The following is a 9,325-nucleotide window of genomic DNA, read 5'->3' on the forward strand; positions in this document are numbered from 1 at the left end:
CTGAAATCCTTTTTGAAGTATAAACATTCATCCAGAAGGATTCAGTAAACGTCACTGAACACGGTGATGAATTTTCACCACTGAACCTATCTAAGTAACTATCACCCACATCAAAAAAGAAAATTTCCAACCTCATTCCTGCTGCCTCTCAGTCATTTCTACTTCCATTCAAGCTTAACCACTATCTGATTTAGAATACTTTGTCTTGCATCTTTTGCTCAATACTATTTTTTGTGACATTCATCTGTGTTTTTGTATATAGTTCATATATCTTTATAGCTATATAATGTTTCATTTAATAAACAAACCACCATTTTTATACCCATTCTTCTATTAATGGACATGTGGGTTGTTTCTAGTACGTAATTTCTAAAAATAGCGCTGCTATGAACATAATTTTGACACAGACTGGTATCTCAAAGTCAACCCACTCTTAAATGACTACAGTAAGTCCCATTAAAAATTGGATATATATATATATATATATATATGTATATGTGTGTGTGTCATGAATTTGTGGATGATATGGACATATAATATGTATTATTTTTCATAATTTTAAGGGACATTCACATCTGTTTGGTTACTAATTTTTCTTTTTTGTAGTGTTCTGATCAGATTTTGGTATTAAAGTTGTTCTGGCTTCACGTGTTAAGAAATCTTCCTCTCCTATACTCTAGAGTCACTTTTTACAAGCTCATTCTTATTATAAATATTAATAAGTATTTATGAGAAAGTCATTTTGTCTTGAAGTTTTCTTGTGGGAAGTTTTAGTAACAATATATTCAATTTCTTCAAAACACATATAATCATTTAGACTATATCACTTCTGGTAAGTTGTTTTTCATAAAATTTTTCCATGTATTCTACATGGTAGATGCCTAAAGTTTTCTCAATATTGCCTTTCTAAATTTTTTAGTATCTATATTATCGACCATCTTTCTAAACTCTAACATTGGTAATATTTTTTTCTTTGGGTCAGTTTTGTTAAAGATTTATTGTTTTTATTAGTACTTTCAATAAATCAAATTTGGTTTGTTGACTTTTCTCTATTTTAAGTTTGTTTCCTTTTTCATTGATTTCTGATCTTATTTTTAGAGTTTCCTTCTTTTCCTTTCTTTGGTTTGGATTTGCACCTTCCTGTGTTCTTCAGATGGAAGTTTGCATAATTCTTTTTTTCAGTCTTACTTCAAATACAAATACAAATACTGGTTTTCTTTTTACATAATTTGTGTTTATGCTGGATTTTAGCTAGTAAATTTTAACTACAAAAAAATAAGAATGAGATTAACATTAGGTGCCATAATAGCTGATATTGCATTAAGTTGTACAACAAATGGTTATTGACTGTCTGCTACATGCCAGGAGATAGGGACACAGTGGTGAATGACACCCATAGTGATACCACATCCTCAAGGAGGTTATATCAATGGGGGATAGCAGATAATAGTCACATAAACAAATGTTTGCTATTTGCCAGCTATTGTTAAATGGCTGTGACTTTCAAAAGTAAAAAGGATCAGGACAAACAGTAGGATGACAAAAGAAAAAAAAAATTAATACTGTTAAGTATGTTAGAAGACAGGCATTGTCATCTTACATAGAAGACAATTAAGTCACAAAGACCATGTGAACAACTTTATAACCAATAGATGGATGGAGTCTCCAAATATCACATTTTTCCCACTTTATCAAGACTTTTTTCAGAGAGCCAGGCACTCTCTTAAGGGGTTCATTCCTCCATTTATTTTAGGCACAAATAGTCTAGGACTCAAAGATAGTTATAAACAGCAGATAACAGCAGGTATTTCCAATGAAGGTTTAAATAATTCAACTGGTCTTTTGGTAATGAGGCTAACATTCAAGGTTTGATTTGCAGAATCAAATGGTTATTACTGGAGGACATTCAGAGATTGTTTTATTTGATCCTATTATTTATAGATTGATCACAAGCAGGAGGGAAGACAAATGTGTAAATGGCTAGTGTAAAGCTACAAGAGAAACAAAGGGAACACAATGTACATGCCTTAGAAAGCAACTGTATCTTTGCAGAAAAACTCACAATATATAAATGAGCATTTCTCTCAGCCTCAAGATGGAAAATGCTGTTATCAGACATCCCTTTTCCTCGTTTCTTAAATCGTTCTCACTTCAAGTTCCTTTTTATGCATTCCCTAAGTAAAGTCTCACAAATAAACAAAGACACTGTATGAGCTCCATTCACAAACAAGCTCCAGGCAGGAATTTCAGCTGCTCCGTTGTTTGTTTCCCTTCGCTTCACTGCTCCTGGCTGACCCAAAGCCAGCCAGCCCCGCTTTGCCTTCAGCAGAAGAGGCTGAACAAAGAAATCCCAGGACCCAAACTGTTCAAAAGATTTTCTGCATGTACTTCAGGGCCAGTGAATTTTCAAAAGCTGTGCTTTTGGCGTTTAAAACTAAGAAGGGCCGGGATGAACACCAAACTGGATACTGGAGGGTTGTGAGAGAATGACAGTGACTGAAGGGAGAAAGCCTCCTCCAGAGAGGCTCTGAAATGAGGAGAGGAAGACCTCTCTTCCTTAAGGTGGAGGCACCATAAGGAACATTTGCTGATGGAAAAGTCAGATTTGGTGCTTGAAGGGTACACAACATGTTCACCTCTGTCAGAGTCTGATTCCAGAGGTAACTAACTAACCTAATCTGACAAATCACACCAACGGCCACAATCCCAGTTTCTGCTCTGACCATTTTAGTTTCTGCTTGGTGAATGTTGTTTAAAACCCATCAACCTGACAGAAGAACTGCGCCTAATTAACACTCCCCTAATACCCCAGCAAACAGCAAACCTGCTGTGGGGGAAAAAATGCATTCACACGTCCTTATCAAATTAAGGCCCCTAAAACGCTCCTAATTAGCTAAAATCAATTGATGTGACAGCAAAGTGAATGTGATTATACTGTCAGCTAAAGGTACAGTCAGAGAAGTGTCTAACATATAAAGAAGCTGCTGGAGTCTTAAAGCAGTTAATAAAGGTTTGGGGCTGAGTGGATTTTATCAGTGACATGCAGAATCTGATGAAGATTTACCTCAGAAGCAGTCGACATCTCAGGGCATTGGAGTACTTCTAATTACGATTATTCATTAAAACCTGAGCGGGGGAAATATATAATCAATCAATAATGATCATGTAGACCTTGGTGCTTATTTGCAACCACACATAGAAATGCACACATACTTCCAAACAAAAGATGTGCTTCAGACTGTCATTAGCAGGCTCTGTATGAGTTAGCTACATTTTCTCTGAAGCTTCCATGGGTCATGACTCTTTGGCAAACTTTTCTTTTTTTCTCTATTAGGATTATGCTTAGTTGAGAACTTGAGACAAAAAAGTGGTACTTGCCAGATAACTCAGGTTGGAAGTCCATGAATTAATTACCTGGTTTCCATTTCTCTCCAGTATTCTTATTTTGGTTCCAAGAATACTGGGCAAGTTAGAACTGTCTTACTGATAACATAATGGATTATTAAGAGAGAAATGTCCACTTTGTGACAATCAGTTAAATACAGTTTAAAAGAACAACAATTATACATACCATGACCTCCTTCAATTCCAGAACAAGTATCTCGATTTTTGGGCAAGCTATACAACAAAGATCAGCAGCTCCTCTAATTACAGCTGACTCTGGCTGAAATCATCTTGCGCAAAGATTCCATCTGATTTCTCTCCATGTCAGTGGACACAATGGGTACCATGGGCTCCCACGTGTGGATGGTGCATTTGTTTATTTAGTGAAGTGTCTGGAGGCCTCTACTGGTGTTTAGGAAAACATCAACTGAGACAGAACAGTAATCTGAAAAGGATTCTAAGCAGATGAACCTCCTTTACATGTCACATACCTAAAACTTCATTTCTATATTTTTTAGCACTCTTTCATTACTACAAACAGTGGTAAGCTGATTATTATCACTTCCCAACATCACCTTTTTCAAGTGCACTGTCTGACTGTATACCCTGTGTTCTCCTCTCTCTGGCAAATCCATCTTGTCCTGCCCATCCTGGCTGCACTAACTTATCTGCCTGAAGATTACTTTTTCACCCTCTGTCAATTTATATCATGTCTGAACTCCCTGTTCTCTGGAGATCAGGGCAGATTTTCAATCAAGCCAGCTGTTTGTCTTTTTTTTTGTTTGTTTTTTTAAAAAAACAAAACAACTTCTTTATAAATTAATGATATCCACATAGATGGGAGTAAAAAAAATCAGGTTCTGTTTTCATATCTGTTGTACATCCATTCTGGTAAAATGATAAATACATGAAAAACACAGTGAGAAGCTGCCAGAAAAGTGATTATAAACTTATTTCTAAAACATCTAGGAAGGAGGAGATTATCATTAATTGTGCCTAGGCTATATGCCATGCTTTTTTAGGAATTTCCTCAAATATACCAATAATAAGAACATTTTCTTTCCACATCCAACAGCTTATGAAATTCTTTGTAATTTTTATAATACATAACCACAGTATTCTTCCACCAATGAAAGAAGAGCACAGCAAAGGGGAAAAACTGAATCAAATAACACAAGCATAATGATCTTAATCACTATAAAGGACCTAAATATTTCAAAACTAAACCCAGGCAATTTGAAATATAGGCAAGGGAGATAATTCTATAGGTTAAATTGCCACATGTCTTATGTCTAGTTCTCTAAACAACAGAGCCTGATAGTAAGATTTTTCTGGAAGTTACTTTTTTAAGGGAGTACTCTTGGGAGTGACCAGAAGAAGAGATAGGAGTAAGATGAAAAAGCAGAGATGCTAAACAAGGGATTGACTTCTGGTACACCCAGCCTCATTGTGATTTGGTAAGATCTTACCAGGCTATCTCCCACCTGGAGGCAAGACGGTGGGCATCTGGTACCTCTTATCATTCATGAAATGGCTATGGAACCCACAGGCCCTTCTGGATGAGGTGGCTCCAGGTGCCCAAAGGTTTTCAAGACTGAGTCATTGTCATCAGCAACCAGAGCAACCTTCAAAGGGCTCCACAAAGTACCGAGAGAGACATCCATGGAGTCTGTTACACTATGCAATGCTTTTGCACCATTTATTGAGAACCAGTGTTCAGTCTTAAATTAAACAGAGTTTTGTGACTGCCTGGTAAACCTAAAGGCTAATCAGATCTTTTAGGGAATGAAGACAGTGAAGGGGGTCAGAATAAGTCTCTCGAAAATGTGTCAGTTTGGCACATGGACTATTTTGAGCTGAAGACAATCAAGACCCAGCAGATTCAGGAAAAACTTTTACCTCTCCCATAATTGCTTAAAAGGTGACCTGGTCCAGGAAGAGAATTATCATAGGAAATAATTACAAAAACTATGGGCTAGGTGTGGTAGCTGGGGTGAGCTGGGGAAGTTCAGCTGGGCCTGGAGATCAGATTCCTTTCTGTGTCCATTGTCTCTGCAAGACACGGCTACCGTTTACTCACCAAACATTTGTTCTTCCCATCTCCCTGTTTTCCTCTTCTTTGAAGTCCCAGATCCCTGCTCCCTCTCCTGAACTCAGAGCAACATACAAGCTTCAATCACCTGACTGACTGTGGGTCACATATTCTTACGCGAACCCAGTATGTATGTAACTAAATTTGTTTTCCTCCTGTTAATCTGTCCTATGTTAATCTGATTATTAGGACAGCCAAAGAACAAAGGGTAGAGGAAAAAAATTTTTCCTTCCTCTAAAATATGCATGGAGATAAATTGTAATTATCTTGACAATTTCACCAACATATCTACAATTCCATTTTTCTATAAGATGATGAGTAACAAAGTCGATCTTTCTCATTAGAAATAACAGTAGGGTTTTCTTTTAACAAAGAATATAAAACAGAACCTTCTTAAGTATAAAAAATAAAAAATTCTATCCATTAATGTTAGCTATACAGCTATACTTTTAGTCAAGAAAAGGATTTTTATGTTGTAGATATTTGGGGTAGCTTTTACTCTTTTGTAAAGATTTCAGAATATTTTAATTCCAATCTAATTTTACTGTCTTTACATGTCAAAAAATGAAAATATTATTTTTATGGAAATTTAAGGTTTATAGCATTCATGGAATTTTAATTTGGTGCAAAAAGAAAACTGAGATTTCATTTCTATGACTAATGTTCTGATAAGCAGATATGCTAACTCATGGAAGTAGAAAAATGATATTCATTTCATAGTCACTTATTTATCTGCCATGATTGAACATGTATCACTTTAGATAAAGCTGTAAAGGGTTTACAAACACACCCTTAAACGCTGTGCCTTAAACGCTGCATAAATCTGCACTCTTCTGAGCATGATGTCCACCTCTGTGGACCATTCTTCTAAACAGACACTAGACTATCCTGACTGTAGTTCACAACAAGATCATGGGTTGTCATGGATATCTATAGCATTCATGGTGGGTTCAAGAACACCTAGAATTCAGAACATACTCTGCTATCAACTAGCTGTGTGATCTTGACTATGACACTTAATTCCTCCCAGGTGGAATTTCATTCATCCTCTTATTTTGTTTTTGAAAGTTATATATGGATAACATCCAGAGTTATTGCAAAGATTAAACTGTATATCTGATAAAGTAGTACATATAACACCTTATCTTCTGCTCAAACACCATGAAAAGACAGAAAATACACTTTCTAAAGATCCAAAAATAATTTGAAAACAAAGAGTTTAATTGATAAGCCCAACGTTCTGAACAACTCTTGAAAAACAGAACGTTCTTAGAGTTATCTTGAAAATCCAGTCTGAGGGAACACCAAGAGTTAGCAGATGGAAGGGACAGGGAAGGTCCTGAGAAAAAGTTTCTCCTCTTGACTTTACTATTAAAATATTTGAGGGCTTCCCTGGGGGTTCAGTGGCAAAGCATCGGCCTGCCAATTTGGGAGATGGTCTAGGAAGATCCCACATGCCTCAGGGCAACTAAGCCTCTGCGCCACAACTACAGATCCCATGCTCTAGAGTCTGGGAATTACAATTACTGAGCCTATGCACCAACCCAACTCACCGCAACTAGAGAAAAGCCTGAGCAGCAGTGAAGACTGAGCTCAGCCAAAAATAAATAAAATTATTAAAAAAATTTTTTTTAATCTTGAGAAAGGTCATAGAGTGCAAAGTTTCAATAGTAGCTTATTTTGTAATAATGCTCCCATTCAGGTTATACTGTCACTTAACTTTGCACAAGAGCATCTGAGATCCTACTAAACATCTGACACATTTCAAGACGTAGAATGGAGATAGAAACCACAGTGCTTGAGAGATGGAAACATTTCAAATAAGGCTGTTTCAGAAAAGAGCAGCCCTGAAAATATTAATACAATTAAAATTACCTAAAACTTTGCATTAATCTTTTTAGAAGCAAAGGAAAACAATTTTAACATTTGAAACACATGGAAGATTCATGTTCTATTTATCAGAGAATCTAATAACTACTTTTCTAAATAAATATTAGTTTGTACTGATTACCTGGCTTAAATACCAAATTTAAGGTGTTACTGTATTCAGGGAATGAGGGACTGCATTGTGTGAAAATTGTCCAAGAGAAAGAGATGGCAGAGTCTTCTTGTGGTACCAAGGCCAGGGTCAAAGACATTATTTGCATTCTTTTGTTCTTCAAACCCCATATAATAGGGACTTATTTCCTCTTTTTCCATCCTCCTTAGAGAAACTAACCATTTAATAACCATCCTTTGTAAAAAGCTTTTACTTGTAGGAAGAGGCAAATTAATTATTGCCACTTTGCATAATTAGTTCACAAAAGTTTAGGAAAGTTCAACCAGCAGGGGGAAAAAAGGAACAGTCTTAAGTATGTACCATGTTTGCATTCTTCATGATCACTAAAGTTTTCCAATCGGGAAAAAAAAAGCCTTTTAAAATTGGTGTGGGAATAATAAAAGATTTTCTATAAAAGTTTTCATTTTTATACTCAATGAAGGCTGAGCACCAAAGAACTGAAGCTTTTGAAGTGTGGTGCTGGAAAAGACTCTTGAGAGTCCCTGGACAGCAAGGAGATCAAACCAGTCCATCCTAAAGGAAATCAAACCTGAATATTCATTGGAAGGACTGATGCTGAAGCTGAAGTTCCAATACTTTGGCCACCTGATGCAGACTGACTTACTGGGAAAGACCCTGACTCAGGAAAGATTGAGGGCAAGAGGAGAAGGGGGTGGCAGAGGATGAGATGCTTAGATAACATCACTGACTCATTGGACATGAGTTTGAGCAAACTTCGGGAGACAGTGAAGGACAGGAAAGCCTAGTGTGCTGCAGTTCATAGCATCTCCAAGTTGGACATGACTTAACTACTGAACAACAAAAAAGGAAAAGAATCTAAAAAGAACAGATATACACATATGTATAACTGAATCACTTTGCTATATGCCTGAAAGTAACACAACATTGTAAATCAACTATACCTCAATAAAAAAAAAAAATTTAGTCTTGTTTAATTTCAAGTTTTTTATTTAAATGAACTACTTGAATATTCATCCTTAAAGATCTGATCACAGTTTAATGCTGTAACATTTAATTACCTTCATTTTTGGGACACTATAAATCAAAAGATTGTAATTCAAATGTATACTAATTTATTCTTGACCTTGAAGTTAATTACTACCATTGGAGGCTTTAATTATTGTTGGCAAAGTGGGAATATATCAAAAGAAGACTTGCTGAAACAAGAAATAGAAATGAGGTTTGTGGGCACTGAGAAGGTCTAAAAAAGTTGGTAAATTTATAGCCAACTAATACTAAGGAAAACCTGACAAAGAAATAATAAGAAAAAATAAACTGTAGACCAATATCCCTAATGAAAATGCATGCAAAAATTCTAAATAAAATTTTAGCAAGTTTAATCCAATAAACATAAAAAGTATAATTCCTTATGACTAAGTGGGATTCAGGCTAGACATACAAAGTTAATTTAACATGCAAACATTAATCAAAGGACTTCATCAGATTAATAAACTAAGAAAAAACATACTATCATTTCACAAATGTATGAAAAACACTTGACAAAATTCAACACACATGACTAATAAAAAATTCCCAACAAACAATAAATAGAAAGGAACTTCCTAAACCTGACATAGAGCGTTTATGAAAAATCAGCAGCTAACATCTTATTTGGAGCTTCCACGGTGGCTCAGCAGTAAAGAATCGTCTACAATGCAGGAGACACGCGTGGGTTCAATCCCCAGGTCAGGAAGATCGCCTAAAGGAGGGCATGGCAACTCAATCCAGTATTCTTGCCTGAAGAATCCCATGGACAGAGGAACCTGGCAGGCTACAGTCCATAGGGTTAC

The sequence above is a fragment of the Dama dama genome, chromosome 33, assembly GCF_033118175.1.
Source record: "Dama dama isolate Ldn47 chromosome 33, ASM3311817v1, whole genome shotgun sequence".
NCBI lineage: Eukaryota > Metazoa > Chordata > Mammalia > Artiodactyla > Cervidae > Dama > Dama dama.